Genomic DNA, 12,799 nt, shown 5'->3' on the forward strand with positions numbered 1-12,799 from the left:
TCCTTAGGAGCCTGGCCTTTGTTCTTTAGGCCGCAGGCAGCCTGGGGAGGGTTTCAAGCAGGAAGTAATATCTGATTTGTGTTCTTTAAAAAAAAAAAAAAGACAACCTTGCGGTAGGAAATGAAACCAGAGGCAGGGCAACTTTCATCTTTATGGTGTCACTTTGATCCTCACCACAAGCCAGGAGGCAGGTTAGGGCTACACTCCTTTTCAAAGGTGAACTCCTGAAGCCCAAAAAGGTAACCCACCGTTCTGTCCTCAGAAGGTATCATTTGACTCTAGTTGTAACAGAAGCAGGTAAAATAAAACAATTTTGTTTAGCAAGAGTTTTACTATATATGTTTTTGTTGTTCTTTAATGAAATGTGTTACGGTTATTTGTAGAATTTTTTTGACTCCATCCAAGTTTCCAAGGAAGTGTGTCTCTGAATGTGAGCCCCAGGGCCTTGGTCCCCAGAGTTTGCTCCACCTGGAACTCTCCTCCCTCTGGAGTGTCTCACTCCCTGCGAGAAAGTTAGCAGGGGCTTCACTGAGGAGAAGACCTTTGAGCTGGGTCTTCAGGTATGAGTAGGAGTTTTCTAGGTGGAAATGACTGCAGGAATACTAACAGCTAGATCCTCATTTCTTTCCCTACCCCATTTCACTTAACTCTCAGAACAACCCCGTGATTCAGACTCCATTAGATCCCCAGCACTGAAACAGGGACACTGAGGCCAAAGGATCTCAAGTAATTTGACTAAGGTGATGAAGCAAATGATGGATGAATCCAGGATTTGGACTCCTATCTGTTGGCTTCCAAAGCTGGGGTGCTTGGCCTCTAGGCCACCCTGTCTCGTGTGCAGAAGTATCGTGTTTGTTTGCTTTAGTCTCTTGTTTGACTTGTGTCTGGAGTGTTTATTCGAGGAAGACAAGTAGTCGAGCACCCTTAATTGTAATGTTCCCAATCCTAAAATATATCTGTATTTGTATATAGATACTGCAGATTTTAGATATAGATATAGACACAGATGTAGCTATATAGGTATATATCGATATATGCATATCGATATATATGACATAATTCTGCCAATGAGAACTTACAAAGCAGTAATAGGTGTCTTGAACTGAAATCTTACCTGACTTGAGCAGCTCAGCACAGCGCCACCCAGAATACGGGTGTGCATACTGCCACCTAGTGGCAGCCTATAAGAATTACAGGGACTGTGTGATAGAAAAGGTTTTACAGAATGCGGGGACTGAAAACCTGAAGTTATAAGAGAACGGGAAACACGGGACCCTGGCATTAAGTTGTTCAATAAATATTTGTCGATGAATAGATCATTGCCAGCCGCTTTTGATTCACGATCTCCACAATGTCCTTTCCCCCTCATTTTAAAAGTAAAATAGTTTTCCCTTGATTTTAGAAATTAAAAAGAAAAATAGCAGTCATCACTGGCTTTAGTACTCAGTACTCAGTTTCCAGAATGAATTCTGGTTAATGATCTTAATGCTTTCTTTCCATCTTACTTTTTAAGAAAAAAAACCATTAAAACAAAATAAAAGTGCTACCTGCTCATAACAAAGAATTCACAACATGCCCAAAATCCCCAAGATGGAATTGAGAACCCAGCCCCGGTCCCACCTGCCAGAAATAACCACTGGCATTAGGTGAACATCATTTCGGGGGACTTACATGCAAATACACAAACAGAAGGATGGGTGAGGAACAGATAGGTAGAAAGACTTACAAAACCAGAAGAATCATATATTGGTACTATATTTATGTAATTGTACTTGAATTTAACAAAGGAAAAAGAAAGGGAAGCTAATGGAATTGCTGGATTCATATGAATAGTTCTTCTAGACAAGAGAGGTTTTCAATAAAACATCCCTTCAAGTTTAAAAGAAGAGACCGTGGGGACATTAAAAGGTTGACATCATTATGATTTTTCACAAAGACATATGATCATTGTTGTTGTAGAGACTGACTTCTTGCTGTGAAACATGAGCTCCCTGGCCCAGCCACACTGGCACCAGCATGCGGTTTTGAGGATACAGAAGTCCTTTCATACCAGCTGGTAAATATCGGCTGCTGGACTCTGTCCACAGTGCTCTGCTCCCCAGCTACCCCGATCCACAGCCAGGAGCAGCTCCAACCCCATCTCCCCAGGATCCAGGGCTACAGGGAAAATGGGACCCTGGACCTTTCCCCAGGACCGCCTTCAACACCCCCTCTTCAAGCAGAGCGGCCCAGTTTTTATCCGTTGTATAGACTGGGCACCCACACAAGGCGTTGCTGGCAAAACGTATTCAGCACCCAAGGGGACTGAACACCACTGCTCAGGGTCAGTCCTCAGAGTCTTGCAGCTTTACAGTCCCCGGCCTCAGAGAATAGAGACCTTTCTGCCCAAGCATGCCTCGCTCATGAAGTCATCAGAGAACACGTCTGCAACCTGCGTGTAATTCCCTTGCACCCTAACTGGCAGCAGACACAGCCCTTCCGCGTGGAAACTCCCCCATGATCCTGCTCCAAATAGGGTGAGGCAGGTGTGGAGCCCGGGCGCACCTGCAGGCAGCGGGAAGGGAGTGAGCTTTGCTCAGGCTCGGCTCCGCACCTGGCCCCGCGCCCAGGTCCTTGTGCTGAAGCTCTTCCCCCATCCCCTGAGGGATGCTTTCTCTCCCCACCCTCCACCCCTGCTTACAGGTGAGGACGCTAAGCTTGGAGGAGCACGTGCTTGCCTGAGACCCTCCTGTCCCCTCCAGGTACAGCCTGGACGTGAACTCGGGTCTGTCTCATGCCAAAGTCTGCTCTTTCAGGGTAGCCTCCGAGGACACCCCATGCTGTGTGGAGAGGGAAAGGAAGTCAGGAGCTGCCCCTGGAAGGGGCTGGGAGTGGGAGCTCGGAGGACAGCTTCATGCTCCCTTCTGGAGACAAAGCGCCTGAAACATGACTTGGTACCTTTGTGTCCCTGAGCGCAGCAGGGCCAGACCCTGGAAGCCCCTGAGCACATGAGCAAAGGGAGCACGAGGCCCCAGCCCACGCTGACAGACAGCAGGGGTGGTCTTGGGGTCAGAGTGACCTGGGTTGGAGGCCGGCTCTGCCCCTTATCCCTGGGGCCTCAGGCAGATCACTGTCCTCCCAAGCCTTTAGCCGGATCCTGTCACTCTCACATTTGCAATGACCCCAGCTACAGCAGTGGACACCAACCCCGGGAGTTGGTCAGAACCAGCTGGGAACTTCCCACCGTGGCCTGTGGGTCAGAATCCAGAGCCCAGGGGCGCCTGGGTGGCCCAGCCGGCTAAACGTCTGCCTTCGGCTCAGGTCACGATCCCAAAGTCCTGGGATCGAGTCCCACAGCAGGCTCCTTGCTCCACAGGGAGCCTGCCTCTCCCTCTGCCTCTGCCTGCTGCTCCCCCTGCTTGTGCTCTCTTTCCCTCCGACAAATAAATAAATAAATCTTAGAAAAAAAAATAAATAACCCAAAACCCAAAGCTGTGTCCTTGGTGAGCAAGTTCACAGTCATTGGCCCAAAGGAAAATCTGCAAGCCCCTTGCCCGGCATCTAGGCATTTTGTGATTTTGGTTTCCACACCCATCCAGCCTGATCTCTTGCTAACCACCCTGCCCCACACTCGTGTCCCTTTTGCCCCAGACTCCTCCTGGCACCTCGATCACATCCACATTGGAGCTCACACTCTCCTTGCTGCCTGGAACGTCCTTCCCCTACCCGCTTTCCTTCTGACAAACTCTTACTCGCTCTTCAAGGCCCCATTCAAAGGTCACCTCCTCTGTGAAGCCCTCCTTGACTACTCCCACAGCTATACTTCTACACCACATTCTTCGGTGGCATGGTGGGTATGTGGTCCTCGTACCTGTCTCCCTGTTAGACTGGCAGCTTTCAGGGGACATGGGCCTGACACAGAGTAGTGAAGGAATGAAGAAGCAAATTGATAAAAAATGCATGGCCACCTTTGGGTGAGGGGTCTAGCCCATAGGACATGTTCCCCAGGTGGGTTGAGGGCCAGGGAAGACAGATCTTCTGGGGCTTTGTCACAACTGCCCAGCAGTGTAGAAGTTTCCAGGGAAGGCAGAGGCCTTGGGGTCATCAGATATTTATTTTCTTTTCTTCAACAAATATGTATATAATCTATGCTCTTGGTAAAAATTCAGATAATCATGGAAGTGTGCAAAGCAAGCCATTCACACAGCCAGCCCTCCTCCCTACCCACAGAGGCCTGCTGGGGTATTTATTTTCAGTGGAAAGTTGGACTGGTTTCTCCCCACCTTGGGCCTGGAGCCCAGCGTGCAGGACTCGCCCTCAAGGGGACCGCTCGGGGCCCTCCGCCGCGTGCCCGCCTGCTGTCAGCCAGCCCCCCAGGTGAGGGCTTCTGAGCATAACCTGCTCCTGGTGGCTGGTGCCGGTCAGTCTGCCTGCGGCCGGCAGCCGTGCCCCCTGACCCTGTGCCCTCATCTCTAGCCCCTCAACCTAGCTGCCCGCGTCGTTGTGGGGGCTGCCGAGACCTGGACGAATGTTCATCCTTCCTGCCACCTCCTGCTTACCCTGAGGCTGGCTCAGAGTCAGGGCTGCCGGAGCTCCTGGTCCTGGACGGGTTGGGTGAGACTCCTGAACCCGACCAGAACCTGGGGTCCCTTCCTCCCGCCCGCCTGCCTCCCTTCCTTCCTCCTTCTCCTTCCAGCCCTCCCTTCCCCCCTCTCTTCCTTCCTCCCTCCCTCCCTCCCTCCCTCCCTCCCTTCCTTCCTTCCTCCCTCCTACCCTCCCTCCCTTCCTCCCTCTCTTCCTCCCTCCCTCCCTCCTTTCCTTCCTTCCTTCCTTCCTTCCTCCCTCCCTTCCTCCCTCTCTTCCTTCTTTCCCTCCCTCCCTTCCTTCCTTCCTCCCTCCTACCCTCCCTCCCTCCCTCCCTCCCTCTCTTCCTTCCTTCCTCCCTCCCTCCCTCCCTTCCTTCCTTCCTTCCTTCCTTCCTTCCTTCCTTCCTTCCTTCTCTCCTTCCTCCCTCCTTCTCTCCCTCTCTCCCTCCCTCTCTCTCTCCCTCCCTCCTTCCCTCCTTCCTTCCTTCCCACACATTCTCTGAGCACCCACTCTTCTGTGGTGTGGAGAGAGCACCCACTCCCCCAGGAAGGAGACTCTCATAGGCCAGGAAGCTGACAGACCACAAAGGGTGGAGATCTGTGCTGGGAAGCACGAGGACAGCCGGACCCACGTGCTGGGTCCAGTGCGAATGGGGGAGGATAACCAGGGGGACTGACATCTCATCAGCTCCCTCCTTCCTTCCCTTCTTCATCTGGAAGGGGACATTGCAACAATGAAGCAACATCTACTCATTTACTGAGCAGCAGCCTATCCCGGCCCTGGGAACACCGGGTGGAAAGGAGACCTCAGAGCCCCATGAAGACGCAGGGATGGAGGCAGGTGCAGAATGCAGGGGGACGTTTCCCAGTGGGGCTGGACGTGAGGGGTGAGGAAGGGCTGCCCACATGGAGGGAACTGCATAGCCGAAGGCACAGAGGCAAGAGAGCAGCGGCTAGTAGGAGAGCTGCTGGAGGCCCTTCCCTGTGGGAAGGAGGGTCTGGAGCCCTCACTCTAGGAAGTCTTGGCCAGGCTGGGGTCCCCTGACTCATTTCCTGGCCCCTTGGGCTCTCTGACCTCCTTTGCTCCCGGCCATGGCCGTCGGGGAGGAAGTGGCACGGGCCTCTGGCTACACAAAGGGCCACTTTGACGTCAGAGAAAGGGAGTGAGGAAGGAGGGGCGGGGGGGGGGGCGAGCCTGTCTTTCTGGATGCAGCTCAGGAATCCTCTCCTCTTTCTTCTCCTCCGAAGCCATGGCAACCAGGCCCACAGCTGGGGGGAACTGCCTGCCCCAGAGCTGCTTAGCGGAGGGGGTAGGCTGGGGTGCAGGCCAGGAGAGGCCGCTCTGCTCTAGCCTCGGTTTTGGCGTCTGCAGTGTGGGGAGAGCGATGCAGTGTTGGCAGCACTGAACAGGGCCCCCCAGGGAGCAGATGCCCAGGCAGGATTGTGGGGCAAGTCTGTGCGGTAAGGGAGGGAGCCCGTAAGCATTCCGTGGTCCCTTTCCGTTATGCAAGGCCATCGGGGAGTCCTGCAGCCCAGTGGCCCATCAGAGGTGGCCTGCACCTCTCCCGGAGCTCGTGGCCCTCCCCAGCCTCAGTCTCTGCCCTGGAGCACCCAGGGGACACCGGGGCTGCGCCACGAGTGGGAAGCCGGGGTGGTGGCGGCCACCTGTAGCTGGGGGTCTGAGTGGGGGTCTGGGGCCGCCCCACTGCACAAACCCTCCTCTGCCGAGGTACTGGGGCTTTGCTCTTTCCAGAACTCCGTGGAAGTGAGGAGGCGACAGGGAAGGAGGGGGCAGCCCTGTGTCTGGGTCCTGGGGCTGCACCACAAATGACCACCAAGTGGCTTAGAAAACAGGAAATACCCTCCCAGGGTCTGGAGGCTCTGAAGTCAAGGTGTCCCCGAGGCGGGTCCCTGTGAGGCTCTGGGGGAGCATGCTTCCTGCTTCGTCCAGCTTTGGGGCCCCCAGGCCTCCCTGGCTTGTGGCCGCACCCCTCCGTCTCTGCCTCAGTCTCCATGTGGCCTCCTCCCGTGTCTCTGTGAGTCCCCCTTCCTCCTACAAGGACACCAGTCCCTAGAAGTAGGGACCGCCCTGCTCCCACATGACCTCGTGTTAACTAATGCCATCTGCAAACATGCTTTTCCCGAATAAGGCCACATTCCGAGGTTCTGGGGGATCATGAATTTTGGGGGGACACTTCAACCCCCTCCAACCTGTTGGGCAGCCGGGGTGGGGGAGCTGGCAGGGGTGAAGCCAAGGTCCTGGGGAGGAGCACTCCCACAGGGATCCCAGAGGGTAGGGTGGGGCGGGGTTTCAGGGGATGGTGGGTCAGTGCTGGGGGAGAACCAGCAAAAGGAAGATGGGACTGAGCCAGGAGATGAGGGTCCCTGTTCCCCACTCTCCCCCCCAGCCACACTTACACACACACACGTGCATGCATGCAGGACAAGGTCATGTCCCTGTGTTTGCCTGCCATGGCCGAGGGTCCTGCTATCCCTCCAGGCTCCTCCTAGGACCCAGTGCCTGCAGAAAGTCCTGCCCAGCGACCCTGGGCCTTCCTGGGCTGCCCTGGGCCCGTGGCTCCCTCACTGCCACCGGGCAGGAGGTGGGCGATGGGGTGAACCTCCCGTCTCAGCCGCACCCTGCCAGGGCCTCAGTCGCCCTCGTCAGTGAAACGGGTGATGCTCTGCAGGGGGCTGCAGGGGGTGACTTCAGCATTGGGCCCGTGGGGGTGTCCCCTCCAAGGTGGGACAGGCCCTCTCTGTCCCAGGGGAATGGGGATGACGCAGGAGTGGGGGGCCCAGCTCCTGGGCTGAGGGCAGAGCCTTGGGAAAGTCCTGCACAGGGTGGGGGGGGCCTTCCTGGTCCCTGGGCCTCCTGGGTCTGTTGGCTGTCACCACAGCACCCCTCACACCTGCACACACACTCACACAGACCCTCGCTTGCTCTCACTCACAAGCACACACTTATTCTTACACACTCCTGCTCACATGCTCTGCTCCACACACCCACACTGACCCCTCCTGGCCGCCATTCACGCCAGACACTCCCCCTAGCGAGTGTGCAAACAGCATCTTCCAGGATGCCAGGTCTCCCTTCCCCCTCTCTGGGCTCCTCTCCTCTCCCTTCCACCCCTCTTTCTCCTCCCTCTCCTCCCCTTCTCCTGGCCTTCTCTCCCCTCTCCCCCCTCCCTCTCCCTCCCTTTTGCTCCCCCTCTCCTCTCCTCTCCCCTCCCACTCTCCCCTCCCTTCCTCCTCTCCTTCTCCCCTGCTTTCCCTCCCCTCCCTTCCCCTCCCCTCTTTTTCCTTTCTGTCTGGGCCTCCCTGCCCCAGTTTCTGGGTTGTCCCAGTGGAACTCAGAGAACAGGCAGTTCCCGGCCCATCCCACCACTTCCCTCCTCCTGCCCTTTCCTGGAAGCTCTGGAAACCAGAAGGAGGCCAGGACAGAAGCAGGATGGAAGCCCAATGGAGCTGAGCATGGAGCTGAGCATGGAGCTGGGCAGAGACACAGCCCAGCACACAGTGGGGCCTCAAGGGTCCAGCTTCTGTCCTCCAGACCCTTTCTGGGCCTAGTTCATTTAGGGAGGAGGGGAGCACCCCAGCTTCTAAGCAGGTGTCCCCACCCTCCCCACACACAGCTCCTCCTGCACAGATGGCCCTCCCCTGGTCCAGGCTTACCTTTCAGGGATGATGTGACAACAGCTCCCCCACCATCCATGTCTGCTGTTCAGCCTCTAGGCCCACAGCTGTCCTGTGGTTGGTGGGACAGCTTCCGGGTCCCTGAGACACTCTCTTTTGCTCCTGTGCAGGGATGGGGTGGCCTGGGTGAGGACGGCCTGTGGAAGCCCAGACCCAGGGCCCACTCCCGCACCCACCTCTGAGCCCCACTTTCCTGGCACACGGGGGCTGTGTCTGGATCGCACAAAATAGATGCTTGGCCCCCGGGGGCATTGTTCCTGAGCATACAACTTCATCTGACCGTGGAACCCGGCCCCAAGTCACAGGCAGGGAAGGGTCAGCTGCAAGACCCCATCTCGGCCCCTCCTTCCAGGACCGCGCTGCCCCTGCCACCCCACTGCCTGTCTACACTGTTTTGTTTTGTTTAAGATTTTATTTATTTATTTGTCAGAGGGAGAGAGGGAGAGAGCACAAACAGGGAGAGCAGCAGGCAGAGGGAGAAGCAGGCTCCCCGCTGAGCAGAGAGCCCCATGTGGGGCTGGATCCCAGGACGCTGAGATCATGACCTGAGCCAAAGGCAGACGCTTAACTGACTGAGCCTCCTGGGTGCCCCTGCACTGTCGTTAATACTAGCGCTAGTCACGGAGCACACAGACGTTCCACCCTCGTCATCCTCAGTTCCCAGGACTAGGTTTATTATCTCTCTTTTCCTACACAGGCTGGGGTCAGAGAGGCGAGGTCGGGGCGGGGGTGCCTACCTGGTTGGCCTCTCCCAGTCCCTCCACTGTGCCAAGTGTTCCAACCTCAGGGCCTTTGCACTGCTGTCTCCTCGCTAGAGCTCTGTTCCCCTTGCTATGTGCCTCAGCGACTCCTTGGTGTTCTTCCTATCTCAGCCTGAATGTCACCTCCTTGGAAAGCCCCTCCCCCACCCCCGCCCCCGCAGCCCCCTTACAGAATCCAGTGACCAGCCAGGAGGCACTTATAACAAGGAGCCCAATGTATCCAGGCATTCGCTGGTTTTCTGCCTGTCCCCTCTGCTGCCCGTAACTTCCCTGAGAGCAGGCACGAGGCGTCGCTTGTCACAGGGCCCAGCGCAGCATCTGACACACAGTAGGTGCACACGGAATAGATAGGACCTGCTGGGAGCAGTGCTGAGGGCTTCCAGACCGTGGGTCTCTGGCCCTAGTGGGGCCAAAGGCAGTCTCCAGACTCCATCCCCTGGAGGGGACTGACTGGGTCAGGCCAAATGGCCTGGGCTGGGCTGCAGTGTCTGGGAAGGACAAACGAGGTCACAGCATGTGGGGCAGAGCCAAGCTGCAAGGCACAGGAGCTCATGAGCCAGTGGCCGGGGGGGGGGGGGGGCGGGAAGGGCCCCAAAAGGGCTTGGTGGTGGGAGGCTGGGGCATGGGGCCCTATGGCACACGAACACTTGGGGTGGGACCCAGGGTCAACCCTATTTGCAGATTGTCCCCTCCCCTGGGCAGCGTATGGCTGGGCTCTGGCCAGCCTAGTCCAAATCCCCACCCCACCTCTTACTGACCATGTGCCTGAACGTCACGCCTCTTTGCTCAGCCTCCCCCAGCCCAGGGCCTGGAGACCGGGGGCTTTGGGGGGACCGAGGGACCCTCTCATGGGCCCAGCGAACACCAGGCCAGTCCTAGATGCTCTCCGTCCTTGCCCAGACGTGTCAACCGAGAAGCAGCAGATCAGGGGGCGAAGGAAGGAGCTCGCAGGGACTTAGTTCTGGTGTTTATACGGGGAAATGTAACATTGTGTCCAAATCAGCTGGTTCGGTTCAGACACCCGGGTCACAGAGCTTTTACTCTTATGCAGGGGCAGCCAGCCTCCACGCTGACCTCCAGTGAGCCCGCTCCCTGGGACTCACATCGTGAAGTGGCCTCCCATCGGGGGCGGGCTGACCCATGTGACCCATGGGGGCGGCGGAAGCCAGCGGCGTGGCCTCCGTCTTGGCCCCGGACCGCTGCTGCAGGGGAGGCGCGCCGGGCCGTGGGGACGCTCGGGCGCGTGTGGAGAGGCCCGCGTGGGGAGGACAGCCACGTGAGTGCGACAGCGTGGCCGAGGGCACGTCAGCCCGGTCCAGACTCCAGGTGAGAGACCTGGGGCAGAAGCAGCCGGCGGCTCAGTCCCGGATCCCAGGCCCTCGGAGGGAGGATGGGTGTTCACTGTGGGGGACTCTGTTCCCCAGCAGAGCCGGCTGGCACACACGTTTGGTGGCCTTTTCCTTCCAGGGTCCCCCCGTTCTGAGAAAGCCGTCCCTGAGCCGCTGTCCGGCAGGAGGCCCCCCTCGTGCCCCTGCTCTGAACAGGAGACTGCCGTCCTCCTTCCTTCTGATTGCAAGTGGATCAGAAGGGTGGCTCTGAACCCAGGAGCCAGGAGTAACCGGTTCAGGGGTGGCCACTCTGCAGAGCCCGCAGTCTGACCTCAGGGAGCAGGGTCAGAGGAGGAACTGAGGCGCAGGTGTCATGTTGGGCTCGGCCGGGGCACCCGGGGTCCATCCTGTGTCAGCTCCCGGGGAGCCTGTGGAGGGATCTCAGAACTGTCTTTGGGGCAGCATTTACCCACTGGCTTCTCCCCTGGCTGAGTGGTTAGGGGTGGCTGCACGGGCATGACTGCTCAAGCGTGGAGCTGCCCCCAAGGGCCTCCCACCTGGGGAGAAGCCTTGGGGAGGACGCAGGTGGGATGTATCCCGGGCCCAGGCGAGGGGCCGGCAGGTGACACCCTGAGTGGGCGCCTGCCCGGAGCTGTTCACCCACCCCAGTGTGGCTGGCGTGGGGTGGGGCATAGGAGATGTGGGTTGGCATCAGGACTGGTTCGATCCAGGGACCTGCAGGCCCCGCCCCCACCCTGCTGTGGAACACATCCTGGCAAATGACCCCGCACAAACCGCACAGTTTCTGTGGCACTGGGCAGGTGCACATTCCCTGATCCTCCACGGAAGCGGGCCGTGGCTCCTTGGGCTTCCCCAGTGCTCCCTGCGGTCCCACCGAAGTCCCACACACAGTGGGCCCACCAGCGCTTACGCGGGGCCACGAGCAGCGGGACCGGCACAGGGTCGTTGAGCAGAGAGATGGGCCCCAAGGCTCCGATGTTGTGTCTCACATGTTCCTTTCCTCCCAAACCACAAGGAAGCAGACCAGTCAGTACCGTGAGTCAAGCTCCTTGAGTTTGGGCTTTGAGGGAGAAGAGCAAAGGCCCAGCTGTGCTCCAGGCCAGCCCCGGGCCTGCTGGAGAGTGGATGCAGGAGAAGGGCGGGCGGCAGAGACAGGCTGGCGGCTGAGCCAGGGTTGCACAGGAGGGTGGGGACAGAGGGTCTTCTGGGCACGGGGGGGGGGGTACCCACCGGAAGAGCGAGCCATCTCAAGAGCCCTGACAGGTGGGCCCCGCCGTGCCCCCTTCACAGAGGGGTGCTGTGCCCACTGCTGAGTGGCCGAGCTGAGACCCAGCCCTGGGCTGTGGGCTCAGCCCCGCTCCTTGCCCAGGACCCTCCTGTCCTCCTTCTCCCCGGGCCAGCCTCAGTGATGCGGGAATGGGCCCTTCTCCCGCGCCTCTGCCACCGGCAGTAACGTGTATGGGCAACGTCTTGCTTAACCCTGGGAACAGCAGGGCAGGAAAAGGGAAGGAAATGAAGCGCGCCTGATGACACGGTGGGGGCCAAGCCCTGGGACGGCAGCAGTCACTTCTCACACTGGCCGAGGGCTCTGTCGTCAGCCCATTTCACGGGTGGGAAAACCGAGGCCCCTGGAGTGAAGTGAGAGGCTCTGGAGCCGTGTCCCTCGTGCCCCGCAGTCCTGTGTCCCTTCCTGGAATAGACCCATTACCCCAGCAGTGTGATAAGCAGGGGGCATGAGCGAGGGAAGAAAAGCCCCCCAGCTCCCATGGCTTGGTTCCTTCCAGACCCTCTGTGCGTCTCAGCCACATGCAGATGTCACGTTGGCCGTTGTGACCCTTGGGGCCTCACAGAGCTGCTGTTGCCCCAAAGCCCCTTCACTTCCTTGTGGCCACACCAGATGTGCAGTGACGAGGTTTTGAAATCTCTGCGGTTCTTTTTTTCTCACATTAAAAATTCTATGTAATTATTGCCAAAAAAATGTAAAAATAGGCAAAAAGAAAGAAAAACCACCTGTCATCCCACGACCATTCAGCAGCGCCCGTCCTTTGTTGATCTGTTCATTGAGCAGAGATTTACTGAGCACCTACTATGTGCCCAGGGTACAAAAATGAACCAAACAGAGACGTGCATTTACAGAGAGGGCCGCCTCAGTACCTCAGTACCTCTCATCTGTGCCCCGCCCCCAGCATGTCACGGCTGGGGCGCCGGGCAGCTCAGTCTGCGGAGCACCTGACTCTTGGTTTCCTCTCAGGTCTCATGACCTCAGGGTCGTGGGATGGAGCATCGCCTCGGGCCCGTCGCTGAGCAGGGAGTCTGCTCGAGATTCTCTCCCTCCCTCTGCCCCTCCCCTTGCCGGGCGCTCTCACACTCTCTCTCTCTCAAACAGATAAATCAAAATCTTTTTTAAAATAGAAGAATATCTTCTCTT

General features: G+C 57.8%; 1 protein-coding gene across 2 annotated transcripts in view; it reads left to right on the forward strand.

Moving 5' to 3' along the window:
* LOC125281957 (focal adhesion kinase 1-like) overlaps nucleotides 1-12,799 on the forward strand; it is a 344,868-nt gene that overhangs the window by 165,762 nt on the left and 166,307 nt on the right. The gene's annotated exons all lie outside the window — the stretch shown is intronic.

This window comes from Ursus arctos, unplaced genomic scaffold (genome assembly GCF_023065955.2).
Source record: "Ursus arctos isolate Adak ecotype North America unplaced genomic scaffold, UrsArc2.0 scaffold_16, whole genome shotgun sequence".
NCBI classification, from domain to species: Eukaryota; Metazoa; Chordata; class Mammalia; order Carnivora; family Ursidae; genus Ursus; species Ursus arctos.